At 38.9% G+C, this 16,614-nt stretch overlaps 1 long non-coding RNA gene across 1 annotated transcript; it reads right to left on the bottom strand.

Moving 5' to 3' along the window:
• Positions 1-3,219: 3,219 nt before the first annotated feature.
• Positions 3,220-15,908, bottom strand: LOC123649223. Its single transcript, XR_006738921.1, has 2 exons — positions 15,689-15,908; positions 3,220-3,818 (listed from the first exon to the last, which is right to left on the bottom strand). It is a non-coding gene; the product is annotated as an uncharacterized LOC123649223 (long non-coding RNA).
• Between the last annotated feature and the right edge of the window lie 706 nt (positions 15,909-16,614).

The following is a 16,614-nucleotide window of genomic DNA, read 5'->3' as shown; positions in this document are numbered from 1 at the left end:
TAAATTAGTTCTACCATAGATAAGGGCCAACAAAGAACATGGACCCAGGAAAGTAAATGGTTTGTCAGCATGCTATAGTCATTGGGATCCCTCTCCTGTGTTTTGTTTTGTTTTGTTTTGTTTTGTTTTTGAGACTGAGTTCGCTTTGTTGCCCTGGCTAGAGTGAGTGCCGTGGCATCAGCCTAGCTCACAGCAACCTCAAACTCCTGGGCTTAAGCAATCCTCCTGCCTCAGCCTCCCAAGTAGCTGGGACTACAGGCATGCGCCACCATGCCCAGCTAATTTTTTCCATATATATTTTAGTTGGCCAGATAATTTCTTTCTATTTTTTAGTAGACATGGGGTCTCGCTCTTGCTCAGGCTGTTCTTGAACTCCTGACCTCGAGCGATCCACCCACCTCGGCCTCCCAGAGTGCTAGGATTACAGGCGTGAGCCACCACGCCCGGCCTCCTGTGTTTTTTATATTACTTTTGTGATGATTATGGATCCACCACAGTATTCCTTGCCATCATGATGCTGTTGTATTTAAATATTTGAAAGACAATTTCTGAGTGTTCTTTTTGTTATGTTTGGTATATCCAGAAAGATGTGTGGGCACCTGAATGTCTGGAAGATGACTCTGACCAGGAGAAAACACTGGAAGACGTAGCTGACTTCAATGAAGGCACATGCAGAGCCAACCTTCCCTGCAGAGCAGCTTGCCAGGAGTTGCCCCCTGGTGGAGCCAAGAGGCTGGTGGAGAGACTTGAGCCTCCCCAGCCAACAAAGAGTAGGACTATAGACTCGGTGCACCATAAAAAAGAAATTTGTAATTATAGGAATAGTGGCCATGAGAAATGCTCCTTATATGAATCAGAGACTAGAGCATATCGCCAGATCTTTAAAAAAAATTTTTTTAAGTAATGATATAATGTATTATTATAATTTGTAAAATTAAAGCATAGCTACATATGCATTTATATGTGGTAAAATACACAAGTCTTAAGTCTACAACTAGGTGAAAATTTGTATAAATACAGATTCATTTCTCCGCTACTGAGATCAAGACAGATCTTTTGGCATCACCGGCAGCCTCCTCATACCCACGCACAATTGATACCCTTCCAAAGGCAACTAGTATTTGACCTGTATCTCCATAGATTAGGTTTGCTGCTTTTGAACTTGATAAATATGCAGTTACTCAGTATGCATTCTTTTGTGTTTCCTTTTTTTGCTCAACATTATATTTGAGAAATTCATCCATGATGTGTGTGCAGCTAGAATTGATTCTTTTTCATTGTCACTGGACTTATGCATTGGAAAGTTAGTAAATTTCCTTTTATTTAAATTTCACTGTGATGTAAAATAAATGCATGATTAAACTATCTTACGAGGGAAAAGTTAGGAATAAAAAAAATTCACTTAAGAGCATTTGACTCCAACGGAAGGTCAGATATAGTCAGCTAGAGAGCTGTCACTTCTGAATAAACAAAATGGGCAGATGTTTGGGAAAATCTGTAAAGTCGTATGATAATTTTGTGGTGAATGTAGGCAGAGCTACAAAGCAGAGGGACTGACCAGCTGGCCAAAATATTAAACAAGGGAAACTTATACCCCCGGGAGAGTTTGCAGCAATCACAAAGCCCTCTGGACTCCTGGGTTTGAGTCACGTGCAGTGTGATTTCAGTGGTCTCTTCTACTGCAACCCTATCTCACCTGTTTCAGACAGATCATTAGGAGTGATGAGGAAAAGCTTTTGTTACAGTCTTAAGCTGTCAGCAAGCTGCTGTTTGCAAACCCTAAGCTTCCAGACAACAGCAAACAGGCTTTGGTCAGAGAAGGACAGATTTCAAAGAGTTGTAAACTGCATTTTAGAGCTTGCTCTGGAAGGATATCAGAGGTTAGATTAAGTTAAATAATACTAGTAATAGTAATACTAATATTAATAGTGCAAGTCTGTTCTTACCTAATGGGGAAGACTGGGACAGGTGTTTCGTGCATTTACAACTGCTCAATTTCTCAGTAGTTTCTCTTCCACTTTGCACTGCCTTCTCCCCCTCAGAGCTTGCTATCCTGATTCTTTATTTTCTAGAAAGGTAAGGTAATTACTAACTTGTAAATCTATAAAAGCTGACAGGTAATCTGCTGGCTGCTTGTGAGTCCGGTTTTCTATTGACATAAAAAAATGTCTTTGTCATAACAAAACATATTAAAATGTATAGAACATATTTTGAACAGTTAAGTGGTTTCATTTTCTTTATAATTAGGTAAAACAAAATTATTTTCTAGTGTAACTTGTCGCTAAGATCTATGTGACCTTGGGGAAGTGACTTCTTAGAGTCTGAGTTTCTTTACCTGTAAAACTGTGAGCTTAAATGAAGGGATCTTTAAAGTGCATTTTTTTTTTGGTAGAGATGGGAGTCTTGCTGTGTTGCTCAGGCTGGCCTCGAACTCCTGGCCTCAACTAGTCCTCCCACACTTCCCAAAGTGCTGGGGTTACAGGCATGAGCCACTGAGCCCGGCCAAGAAATCTTTAAAGTATATTATTTTTTTTTGGTGGAGATGGGGTCTCGTTATGTTGCCCAGGCTCGTTTTGAACTCTTGGCTTCAAGTGATCCTCCCGCTTTGGCCTCCCAAAGTGCTGAGATTACAGGTGTGAGCCACCATACCTGGCCTAAAGTGCATTTTTAAATGTTACTATAATTTATTCCTAAATCGAGTCATGTAGAAAACCTAAAAAAATAAATTCCCTTTTGATGTTAGGCTAAGCCTTACGTTAACATTAATTCCAATTTCCACAAATTTAAGGGCAAACATAAAAAAAAAATTCCAAGAATGAAACATTTACTATGACTGAGAATTATATTCTACTTGAGTTTGGGTGCTGTGTTTAGAGATCATAATGTACCCTTACTTACTGAAGCAGTATGTAAGCACCAGAAAAAAAATAACAATTACTTCTTGAAAAAGAATGATGAGACTCTGATCAAAGAGTAGTCTTTTTGGTTTAGATAGAGAAAGTGCCAAATGTCAGATAACATTAGATTAATTTGAGATCCAGAGAACATTTGGGTCAGGCTAACAAATTTATCTTTATTTAAGCTCTTAGCAACCTGTATGCTCGGTATTTATTACTCTTGGACAAGTGCCTTCTGTTTATCTGGGAAGTGTTCATTGAGACATGAGTCTCCATTATATAGGTGTGACATCAAGTGATAGGAAATTGGCATGAAAGCCCGTGTTGTAAGGGACCATGTTTTATTAGGAAGAAATGTTCATGATTAAGAATTTCTTTGACAAAATATAGATTACACTCATATTTAAATTGTCCCTGATCATAAGAAGAGCACCAGAGAAAATGTGTTGCCATCCTCCATGGAACTGGGCTTATTTCAGGCAAAATTATTTCTGATACCTATCTCTCATTTTGTGGTGTCCAGTATACAATAACTACAGCTGTCATGTGTTGATGCAAAATATGGAAATTCCATTTTTCTTTTCTTCTATGGAAAACACAAAGATCCTCCCATGCACCCTTCTGGGCTATTGTCATACAGTATGATTTATGTATTTCTTGTATGTTTCTTTCTTTTTAAATCTGGAAGTATATTCTTTTGTTTTATTGGGCTATTTATTCTCTTGACATCCTTGGATGCGAGTTAATGGAACCATGATAAAAGGATAGAGAAGTAGAACAAACAAGCCTGATGGTATAGAATCAGGACTGCCTGACAGATTAGGGATGGCAAGGATGGGAACAAAAGATAAAATCACCTGATTCATGTGCACTGAGATGGTCCAAATAAACCAGAGCTTGAAGTTTCACTATGCTATAACTCTGGAAAATAAACTCAGGAAAGATTGGGTTGTTATTATAGGGATTAAGAAAAGATGTTTGTTTTCCTCTTAAAAATTAATTTTTATACACAAAATCTTTAAGAGCCTACCACAACACTTTGCTCTAAATGAGCATTTTATAAATATTTGTTACTTAATGTAATAAAAGAGTGGATGAATGTGAGACTAAGGGGATAGCGCGGACATGCAACTATTATATTGTCTGCCTAGAAGAGCACCTGCCGCTGAACACAGGTTTGGCTACCCGCCACCCAAGAAGAGAACATGAGAGGCAAGTGTTTGTGAAGGAAGAGGCAGCCTGAGGAGATGGCAGACTATTGTCTCAAAGACCATCTCATCTCCTCTCATTACTGAGCAACTTATAAAGCGAAGGGGTAAAAGGGTTTGGTGGCAGAAAGCAAACTTTGTGCAAGTCAGCAAACAATAGGTCATCTGGTAGATCTTGTCATCAGCAGTCTGCGGTTGGCCTATTCCAGACTCTTGATCTGTTTTACCTCAAGGTTGTTTCCTAATCTTGTGCCTGGCAGCTGTGCAAGCAAAGAGCAGGTTAATTCTAAACTTTTAAAACAGAACAAGCCAGAAGCATACTGGAAGCAAAATGGCTTCCCTTTAGCTAGTCTAGCGATATAGTCTGAATGGCCCTTAGGGTGTGCTTACACACCCACTCCCATTCTGGCCATACCCCATCCATATGGCTAAGATTGGAAGCTGTCATCTTCCTACAGATCCTGCTGGTGGTGACTGGTATAGAAAGCGAAACCCAAACTCAAATAATCCTAGTGCCATCCCTCCACAGTTATGGGTGCAGAGAAGTATATGTAACATAAGCTGAGCCAATTGGAGGGCTTCTCCTTTCAAACTGTAACCATGGAAAGTGATGAACTCCTGAGTGATAAAGCTGGAATAATGTAAGCTTGGAAACTGATGGTGGCCACGGTTCCATACTCAGGAGGAGGTGAGTCTGACATGTGATGTCAACCTATAGATGGACACAAGGTGGGAAGAAGAGTCCTGACCTCATCTGATGCTGGTTTCAGCTGTCCCCTAGGCACAGTTTTATCCCTGCTCCTTATGAGATTTGGTCACTTGAGCCAACACTGCTCCTTGAAAGAATCTTAACTAATACAAGGAACAATTAAAGTAGAAGAACTATATTGATTTGGGAGTAACCTAGATGGTAAGCAATGTGAGGTAAAGGATTATGTCCTCCATCTTTATAATCACAGTGCTTGGTATACAGCTGGCAGCCAATATTTTGAAAGACTCCACAGTCTTCAAAAATAGATTTATTAAGTCCCTGGGGAACATGCTAAGTACTGAGAATAAAATAGTAAAATAAATACAGTCCTTGCCCTTAAGAAGCTTTTGCTCAAGTGGACAGGATAAGTGGCCATGATAATAAAAAGTAATATTTTTTGATAGAGGAATGTATTAATTATGATTTGGGGGTGATAAGTAGATAGCCTAGCTAATCCAATATAAAAAGGGAAGTATTAGGTAGTGGGGTGCTTCACAGAACGCAAGAGGAGGAAAGCAGCCTGAATTTAGGGAAGACAGGAACCAGGGATTGGAGAGTCATTAACTCCCCAGGAAATGTTCTGACTCTCCTCTCCACTTCTCTTCATCTTTCTCCAAAGACTGATTTCCTCGCTCCCCAGTCTGAGTGCTGTTGTAAAGCTGGTCACAACTTTCAAGTACAGACCTGTCCAGAGAAGAAGACAATCATATTGACCAGAATCCCTCTAATGAAGAATATCTACTTTTGGAAGTAATACTTTGCTAAGCTGATTGGCTTAGTGAGTGAGCCCTCAGGGCATGCTCCAGTCTCAGAGGATGATTACTCTAAACTGCTATGCACAAAACAAGGAGGAGAATTAGTGTGGCCCAGGAGAGAGACGGAGTTAGGAAGGAGAGGGAGAAAAAACTGAATGAGCTCTTTCTCCTCCATCCCATTTATAGCAGAGAAAATTAAAATTACTCAGGGGATGACTAGACATTTTAATGAAAACTAATGAAAGAGCAGAGTCCTGTCTGGGTTGGAGCAAAACATAACAGTATATGAAAAGGCAAGGAATAGGGACAACCAAGTTACATAAGTTAAAGGCTTTGCCATCTCCATAGACTAACCCATTCTCTTGGCTAACGGGATTACTGGGAGAGAAATTCTGATTGGATGATCTTGGGACAAATGCGGCTCTAATAGAGGAGTGGGATCATGTACAAAATGACTGTTGGGTCCACATTTACTTTGGGATGGGGTGGGGAACAGTTAAGAGAATTGTTTGTAAACAAGTCAGAGCTTCTAAAAGTTATTCAATACAGGGATAAAATGGTGTCTAGGGGACCTATAGGAGAGGCATCTAATCCAGGCTAAATATTCTTTGAATGAAAGAATTAATAAATGGAGCTTTCTTGGATGGTTCTGCAAAAGCTGTGATGTGAACAGAAGGAAGACAAAGCTATTCATACAAAGCAGGAGTCTAGAGTGAGAAAAAGATATGATGTAGAAAAGAGAGCAAGGAAAATCAATGGTGGTAAGAGAAGAAGAAGCCAACACAGACACACTGGAAGCCTCTGGATGAAGAGAGGGTGAAATAACAAGATACTACCATGTGGTGGCTGAAGGCTGTTCCAGTTCTCCTTGAGGTCTGACTTTTGAGCAAAGGGCTGTTATCTTCATGGCCTGGTTGTTTAGCTTCTGGACTTTTCTTTTCTTTTCTTTTCTTCTTTACCTTCCTTACTGTTTTTAAGTATCTTATAAATAACTCCTACTACCTGAAATACCCTAAGCATGTTTATGATCCTGAAAATCTGAAAGAGCTTAATAACAAAACCACCAAGAAATAAATGAAGGAAGAAAAGAGAGAGAGAGAGAGGCCAGACGTGTAATCCTAGCCCTCTGGGAGGCTGAGGCAGGAGGATCGCTCAAGGTCAGGAGTTCGAGACCAGCCTCAGCAAGAGCGAGACCCCTGTCTCTACTAAAAACAGAAAGAAATTAGCTGGACAACAAAAAAAATGTATATAGAAAAAATTAGCCAGGCATGGTGGCACATACCTGTAGTCCCAGCTACTCGGGAGGATGAGGCAGGAGGATTGCTTGAGCCCAGGAGTTTGAGGTTGCTGTGAGCTAGGCCGACGCCAAGGCACTCACTCTAGCCCAGGCAACAGAGTGAGACTCCTCTGTCTCAAAAAAAAAAAAAGAAAGAAAGAGAGAGAGAGGAAGGGAAAGAGAAAGAACCAAGCATGACTGGTACCATATGCATTCTTATAATCAAGTAAGAGTTGATTCCTTCCTCATAATTTCTGTTTTCCTACCCATCTCCACTTCGTTATTTCCTATAATTCTTTCTTAGCCTCCAAATAAAAACCCTATTCTACCCATCTGTCTCCTTTCCTGTTCTATTTAGTTACAGTATAATGATGTACAAATGCTCACTAGGTTACTCAACACTTGACTTATGCAAATTTGACCTTATACAAATTATTACATAAGGCACATAGTAAAATTTTAGAGATATAGAAAATTTGTATTATGTATGGAAACAAAAAGTAGTCTGTCTAGTGCATAGATGAATGCTAACAAGCAAGGCTCAAAATAGCCCTTACCAAGAAAAGAACAATGGTTCTCCATCTTTTTTTATCTCCTGCCATTTCCCCCTGCATTGCCACGCTGTTGCAGTTACACTCCCCCTACCCTTTCGTTTTAACTCATTTTATTCAACTGAGGTACAGGAGGCAGTTAAATGCTCAGACCCTGGGATCTGAGTGTCTGGATTTGTATCCTTTTCTAACATTTTCTGGCTGAAAAGACCTTGGGTAAGTCACCTAATGCCTCTTAGCCTCACTATCCTAATCTACACGGTAGGGATAATAAGGTTTCCTTCCTTGGAATTGTTATAAGAAGTAAATTAGGTAATCTTAGCATAATGCCCAGCCTGCAGTAAATAACTTTGTTAGTGAGTTCAGAGCCTAATGTCACTGACCTTAATGGCAGGCTTCTTTCCTGACTTACATGTTGTTAAATAAGTTTAGCCTAAAGCGACCTCCTTACATATTTTAAGTTCAGCCTAAAGGTTTCTCCATATGTAGTGAACGGTAACCTAACTGGATGTGTAAGTAGACTGTAACCTACTCTTGTACCAATCATGGAGTTTCAACCAGTCAAAGGCAGCCAGCTGTTCAAACCATGTTCAAATAAGGCAAACTCTGTAACCTATCCAGCTGTTTCTATACTTCACTTCTGTTTTCTGTGTGTCGCTTTCCTTTTTCTGTCCATAAATCCTCTCTGACCACATTGCAGGGCCAGAGTCTCTCTGAACCTATTCTGGTTCAGGGAACTGCCTGATGCACAAATTATTTTTTGCTCAATTAAACTCTGTTAAATTTAGCTGGTCTAAAGTTTTTTTTTTTTTAACAATATTAAATCGTTTTCAACTTTTAAGTTATGAAAAATCATAAAAGGACAACTGCACAAACTGTGGAGTATCTGTAGTAGAAAATGGGGTGCTGTGGGGATTCAGATCTAAGATTACTCTCTTTTTTTCCTTCCTTAGGGCGTTGGGCTGAGCTGAATTAATATAGTGATGAAATGAACTGGATGTTCCTCTGAAATGCTTTTTCCAGATGTATGGCAAAGCTCTCAATTTTTTCTCTCCTAATTCCAGTCTTTTATTCTAGGTTCTTTTAGATTATTAAGTGTTGAAAAATTAAAAAAAAAAGCAGTTAAACTTGATTTGGAGAAGGTGAAAGTGAAAGGAGGAGAGTAATATTGTAAGGATTGTAACCTAAAGATTCTCTCTACAAAAACAACTTCCTGCAGAAACTCAGGTCAGATGTCTTTAAGCTACAGTACAGTAGAATAAAACATTCTCCAGCTCTCATTGAATGGAGAATTTATCAGACTGCATTTTAAAAAATCTCCTTTTGTGGAACTAGTGAGAGTCTCGGGAACCATGTTCATATCCATAATAATGAAGCCAGATAAGGGTGCATGACTCAGATTCTGCCCATCAAAACAAACCATCCAAGCACCATGTGAAAGGCTTTGATAAGGCCCTGTGAAGACAGTTTATGCAGTCCATTTGTCATTGCATATGGTTTCATCCTTAACACAACATTTTTAAACAGCTTGATTTTTGAAAAATCAGTAGTGCTTGAATAAGAATGATATCAGGACAACAATCTTCAATTTAATATTGAGGGCTTTTTTGCACATCTCTTTTAGCTTTAAACCGTCTGGCTTGTATCATAGTCTAAATTCCAACAGTGACTTTCCAGTGCTTCCAGATTAATTCTTTCTTACTTTTGTCATGTAGCACAGGTACAGCCTCTTTTCTTTTTTACCAGTGGTTTTTAAACTTGTGTTTTGAGCTGTGGAAACCCTTTTATCAACTAAGATCTTACTCAGAACTCAACAGCATAGTGGAACTGCTTGGAAAAGTATCTCCTATCAGGAGGATAATTGGAAAACCACTGCCCTATACCAAAAATGCTTTTTTTGGTAGATGTTAGCTGGAATACAAGAACATTAAAAATGTAATTTACTCGAAGAATAGAAATTCATTAAATGACACATAAATAAAAAATAATAATGTATAGGAACTATATGAAAAATTTACGTTACAGTATTATGCTTTGTCATGAGAAATAGAAATGGCTACAGGTTCAAGACTGAATTTCGAAGGCTGCATTCCCCATCTCCTCCAGATGAAAAGGGCTGGAGCTCTGGAGCAGCACATTAGCAGCTGGCTGTCTTGCCTCTCTCCTATAGGGGTATCCTCCCAATAATTAGAATTTGCACACGTCCTAAGTACAGCACTTTCAAACCTGGGTAACTGATCCAAACATTCAGAATGTGGATCCAGAAGATGGTCCACCTAGAAGAAATCTACAGTGGAGATAGTACAAAGATAGTCTCCTAAGTTGTTCTGACTTTGATTAAGACTTGAGAGAAAGGAATTTTTCTTTCATCACAAGCATGCCAAATCTTATCTTGCTAAAAGGAGCTTTGATCTCAGAGGCGTTACTGTATACATAACAATTCCGTGTGTTATATTTGAGAGGACTAACCATCTTTAATGATGAGCCCTCATCTTCTAGTTCAGAGCGGGATCCTTGGTTTTTATAAACCTACAAAAGAAAAACAACATTTCAATCTCCTAAACAGAGTTACCCAGCAGAGTAGTGGAGTAGAACAGATTCAGTAGCATGGCCCTACTTGTACAGCACAAAGCTAGACATGTCAAAGCATTATGAATTGTTCATAGGATATAACAGTCATGATAATATATTTCAAGCTTGTACCCTTGCACTGAAAATCTTCTTTTCTTGAGTCTCTCAGTGTTTCTGTTGTTCCTTCAAAGCAGGCAGCCACCATCTCTCAGAGCTGCTGCTGTTCCTATAAAAAAGGAGTTTCATGCTTCTTATCTGTCTTCTCATAACCAACTCATTTCATTAAAGTTGGTAAGGAGTAGTGCTGGAGCTGGGCCATACAGCCTCAGTAGAGCTGATTGTTCATTTTTCAGGAATTTTTCAAGCCATTATTAAAAATTAAATTGTATAAACTTAGAATTTAAGTAAATTTCTTTTAAAAGAGGTAACATACACTTAAAACTCATCACAACGTAGTTATTTTACCACATTTTACAATTATCTTTACTCATTATTTATGTTCATTTTATCTGTATGGTTTAAATATCATATAATAGCGTGCTCCTGTGCAACTCTTTCCCATTTCACATTCAGTGATGTTGGGTTGGTAGCTTGAAATCAGTCATGAGCATTTACACCATGGAAATTGGCAAACACAAAAATCTGAGGCTTTTTTTTTTCGGGAGAGCTAGTTGTTAAATGTTTATCATCACACTATTGGCAACGAGAGTATTCCAATTCCTTTGTTGATACCTGACAAAACTATTATTTATGTTTACATGACTAACTAATGAGACATTTTGTCATCAACTAGCTATTTCTATAATGTTGTGAGCCTTGATACTCACAATTGAATTCCCCTGTTCTCTCTTTATCACCAGTGAAAACTGCGAATCAGCAATAAAGAATTAAATTAGATTTCAACAAGAAATAAAAACTATGTCAATCAACTATGTGAGTAGCACTTTATGCTGTTAGAAAAGTAGTCAAAATATGAAACTCATAAATCTATTGCTATCATGGGGGAAGGATGTAAATTGTGCTATGTGAAAGGAAAGATATGTACTAAAATAAGGAAATGGGTTCATAATTTGGTAATAACGTGAGCTCATTGGCAAGGGTCTGTTTTTTTTTTTGTTTGTTTGTTTTGGTTTTTTTCTGTCTCTGACAGAAAGAAAACTTTACCAAAGATTTAGGGATTAAGGCATAGAAGAACGATTTGGTGACCATCTAATGGCTATTATCAGTGTGCTCCCATTCAAAACCAGGCTCATCTGTAGAGGGATGGCCCTTGTGTGGTACCTTTCTGTTTAGTTTTCTTCACCAGGAAAGTCACTAAGCATTTCTGCTTTCCTGGAGTCCAGGCCCTGAGCCCCAGAAAGTGTCCACCTCCACCCTATGTTCTATACCTCTAGGCCTCAATGTTTATACCAGGATTAACCTCTTTCCTGAGTAACTAATTCTAGGGACATTTTCATTGGTAAGAGGGATGTGTGTGTGTGTGTGTGTATGTATGTGTGTTAACAAGAGTTCTGCTACAAAATTTAAGGGACACCAAAAAACTCTGTAGTAAAGATAAATAGTATTTTAATGTAATATTAATTATTTATTTAAAAATTTTCAGTAGGTTTAAGGGGTACAAGTGGTTTTTTATTACATGGATGAGTTGTATAGTGGTGAAGTCAGGGTTTTTAGTGTACCTGTCACCTGAATATTATACATTGTACCCAATAAGTAATTTTGGTCCCTCACTCCCCTCCCACCTTCCCCCTTCTGAGTCTCCAAAGTTCATTATACTGTAGGGTTTGGCAGTCTCATTCTGTGTTCTCAGTTCTTGGTGTGCTCTTGGCCGAAGAATGACCAGACCCACCTAAGTAAGGCAAGCACAAGGTGAAATTTATTGAGGAGGAACAAGATAGGATTTTAGAGCAAGAGCAAGATATAGGTTTACAGAGCAAGATACATATGCCACAGATGACGACTGGACCCCTTGTTGTAGCAAAAGAGACCTTGGTTAACTGGGTCTTGTTTCATAGTGTCTGCATAGGGACCTCCCCGTGGTTCAGAAGTCATCCTGGAACCACTTTGGTGAACAGTTGGGAATTATGTCACCTGAGTCTTACTGTGCATGCGATCTCCAGTGAGCCTCTCTGAAAGCCCATTTGTGGGGGGTGAACCACATTAAATATAAGCTAATGACATGATAATTAGCCTAAGGTTGTCCTAAGTCACTTTCCAGTTTCTACTGTACTTATGCCACTTAGCCTGTGGGCTAGAGAGTCCACGGGATTCTTTTGCATTTGGCGTGCTAAGTTCTGCTTGGTAGATTGGTAGGGTGTTTTCTCCTCCCCCATGTGTGGCAGTTGGCTGCCTTGTCCCCAGGAGGGGCCAGAGATCCCTAGCTGTCTATTAACAATACCACTCTGTATGACCATGTACATCCATCATTTAGCTCTCACATATAAGTGAGCACATGTGGTATTTGTTTTTTCTATCCTGAGATACTTCACTTAGGGTAATGGTCTCCAGTTGCATCCAAGTTACTGCAAAAGACATTATTTCATTCATTTTTTATGGCTGAGTAGTATTCCATGGTGTATATATTCCATATTTTCTTTATCCACTTATCATTTGATGATGGCACTTAAGTTGATTCCATATGTTTGTAATCATGAATTGTTCTGTGATAAAGATATATGTGTATTTTTGATATGATGCCTTTTTTCCTTTTGGGTAGATGCCCAGTAGTGGGATTACTGGATTGAATGGTAGGACTACTTCTAGTTCTTTGGGGAATCTCCATACTATTTTCCATAGAGGCTGTACTAATTTGCATTCCCAACAACAGTGTATAAGTGTTCTCTTTTCACTGCATCTGCACCAACATCTGTTGTGTTTTGCCTTTTTATTAATGGACATTTTGATAGGGGTAAAATGGTATTTCATTGTGGTTTTAATTTTCCCTGATCATTATTTTAAAATCTAAATTAATGCAAAACAAAAATCCATGATTTATAAAATTTCAAAATCTAAAGTAAAGACAGGATCATACATTAGTAAAAAGTATGTTCTCATGAGTAAGCCAGGCTCCCAAGTAGAATGCTCTTGTTCCATTTTCTTTTGTTTCCTGTGAGTTTGTTCAATTTGCTGTTTCCTCTGTTTCCTAAATTGTCAGCTTCCTCCTTCTATAGCCATTCATTTCCCAAAGCCTACAAACATGCTCAGGTTTCAACCACTATTCAAACAAAAACTAAAACAAGAACAGCTTCATCTCAATTGCCTTGACTTTCCTCAGGCTAACACCACCCTCACTTCTTCCTTTATACCAAAGTTCCTTAAAAAAATAAACCCACGTTCAATGTCATTATGTTCTTACCCCTCCGATTGGCATTTCCTCACTGGATAATGTTAATTATTCCTGTCTTCTTGAGAAATATCTTCTCCTTTGACTTCTATGATACCATATATTTATTATTTCTGCTTCTACCTCCAAACATTCCTTCTCAATCTTGTTTGCAGTCTCATGTTGTTCTGTCCTTTCTTAAAATGTTGGTAATCCTCAGGTACTGACATCAATCCTCCTCTTCCCTCACCCCTCTTTTTGTGACCACATCAACTCCCATGGTAGAACTATCACAAATAAGCATGTGACTCTCATTTCCAGCTCTGAAGTCCCTCCTGAGCTATGGATTCCTTTATAGACCGCCTGCTGAATATCTCCTTTTGGCCACCCACAGACATCTCAATCTCATCTTATCCTAACTGAAATCATTCACCATCACCCTGGCCTGCTTTACCTATGCCATACATCTGGTTGAATGGCACTAGGAATTCAACAAGGAAGCATGGAGTCACTCCTGAGTCTTTCTTTTCTTCAATGGGCTGAAGCCCTGAGTACTCCTGGAGACACCACCTACAACCTCAGTGGAGCTGCCAGCGGAGGCCCTCAGAACTCCACTTAATATCTACATATCTACATACAGGACCTATAGGACAACCGGTGCTCCTGAAAAGACATCCCACTGCAATCTGCCCAAGATCATCTCATCATATTCTTCTTCTCTGCCCTCGTTTTCTGCTTCTCTCCTACTTGTTTCCAGAAACACTAGCCTTCTTACTTCTGCCTGGGCCTTTCAGTCCTTACCTGGCTCCCCACCTTCTTTCATTCAGCTCTCTACCAACAGAAAGATATCTATCAGAGAGGCCTTCCTGACCTCCCCACATAAAAACAGCAACCCACTCTCCTACTATTCTCTTGTCCTCCTAGCCAGCTTCATTTTTCTTCATAGCACTTATACACACCTGACTTATATTTGTCTATGTATTTTTTTCTTCTCTATTAGGATATATGTTTCCTGAGAGCAGGGTTTATTTTATTAACTCTATATTCTTATCACCTAGAATAGTTTTAACATTTAGTAGATGCACATTACATATTTGTTAAGTGACTACATGATTAATTTCTATCATATCTACTTCTTCAACATTTATTGTCTCTATTAGTTTTCTCTTTCACATATTCAGTAAATATTTACTCAGCTCCTCCTATGAAGATTGCGTAGTGTTGGGTGCTAGCCATTCTCACTGCTCCAGACTGGACTCTTGCAATTGTCCCCTAATTGGTTTTTTTGCTTACTGTCAGTTCTCTTTTTTATCTGTTCTTCATGCCGTTGCTAGGTTGTCTTCCAACTTAGCTCAAATTGATATCTTCTCTGTGAAGCTTTCCTCAATAATTTCAGTAGAATTGCTTGTCCTTCCTAGTACCTCCGTGTACTTTATATAAATGGTTACCATGGCAAATATACCATGGCTCTTTACTGCATGTATTTACACATCTGTAATGTTCTATTCAACTATAAACCCACTGAGGACAGATGCTATGTTTTATTTGCCCCAAGTCTTATTTATCCTCACTGTTTAACACAGTACTCAGGATTTTGTGAATGCTTGATAAATATTTGCTAAGTGAAGTAATAGTGTAACAATGAATTATCTGTCTTTATGCCAGAGTGTAAAGTGCTTATACACAAATCATAGCATGTTTTTCTAACTTTTAAAAAATGATGTAAGGCCAGGTATGGTGGCTCATGTCTGTAATCCTAGAACTTTGGGAGGCCAAGTTGGGAAGATTGAGGTCAGAAGTTCAAGACCAGCCTGAGCAAAAGTGAGACCCCATCTCTACAAAAAATAGAAAAATTAGCTGGGCATGGTAGCACACACCTGTAGTCCCCGCTACTCAGGAGGCTGAGGCAGGAGGATTGCTTGAGCCCAGGAGACTGAGGCCATGTGAGCTGTAATGATGCCACTGCACTTCAGTGTGGGTGACAGAGCAAGACCTTGTCTCAAAAAAAAAAAAAAAGATGTAAGCATATATGTCTGCATGATAGGTAAAAAGCAGGTATTATTATCTCTCTCTAACAGAGGGAGGATTGGATTTATATCTGTTTTCTAAGATTAGTTTGCACCCAAAACTGGCTTGATAACATCAAGTCTGGTGTGCAGATTATTAAATTGAATGCTGAGGGATTAGCAAAAAAAAATGTAGAAACATTCTCTGCCTTCAAGAATCATACTAACTGAAGGAGAAGACAATACCCATAGAAAACATGTAGGAAAATTGGCTTATTGAACTCTTTTTAACAATCCTAAAAATGGACCACCCAAATATTGAGACAGAAAAAGAAAAAATGCAGAAATGACCTCTGTGGCCAAACTGAGACTTCTTCCATGAGAGCTCAGCATCCTTATTCAGATGACAGCTGCTCTACCTTAAGGGCTATACACTGAGGAAGACAAGTCACCTCTTCTAAGCCTGCAGTGCTCCCTAATGGCCAGCTGTCCAGGGCATGCAGCAGAATCACAGCATTCTGACAGTTTAAGACTGAGCATCACTTCCACAGTTTACCTGGAGGGAGGAAGCTAAAGGCAGAATGGATAGGGAAATGCTGATGAATTCCTAATGACTAGTGTAGGTTAAATATCACTGACACGTCAATAGGTAGAAGGTTCCATTATGAAGGAGGCTGCTAAAAATCAACTAACGTCATGTTTCTAAAACTCTCCCAGGGATTCAACTTCAAAATTGTGACATTCTGGTTTTCTGGGAAATTAGTATGTACAAAGAGAATGAGGCAAGGAAATAAATGAACATTTCTAGGCATTTTCTATGTGTTTTGAACTATTCTTTCACACCCTCTCCCTCAATTAATCCTCACAATATTGCAAGATAAATATTACTAGCCCCATTTTTATAGATAATGATCTAGAAAATAAAGGTTCACATAAAAATATTAATTATTTATATCAATATGGACTCCTGGGTATTTATTTATTCTAGAGGTTATAATCTATTAGTCTCATTTATTGTGTTGTTTTTCCCACCTTTGACCACAGGGAGCTCCCTCAAGTGTCCCCTTGTGTTCTTTTCACACGCCCCATCAAGTTTTGACCATTGCCTTATTTTCTGGTGTCACAAAATGTTTCAGACTCCTCTTGTATTTCTCTTACCTTGGCTCTGGAATCAGCTAAGGAGTCCCAGATCCTATTGTTGGAGAATAGTTTTAAAGTGAGACTGTGATCTGAGCGCCAGGGGGGCTCATTGGCAAGGTGTTACTGTTTCTAGGCTC

This window comes from Lemur catta, chromosome 13 (assembly GCF_020740605.2).
Source record: "Lemur catta isolate mLemCat1 chromosome 13, mLemCat1.pri, whole genome shotgun sequence".
NCBI classification, from domain to species: Eukaryota; Metazoa; Chordata; class Mammalia; order Primates; family Lemuridae; genus Lemur; species Lemur catta.
This window is presented reverse-complemented; position numbering and strand designations above follow the sequence as displayed.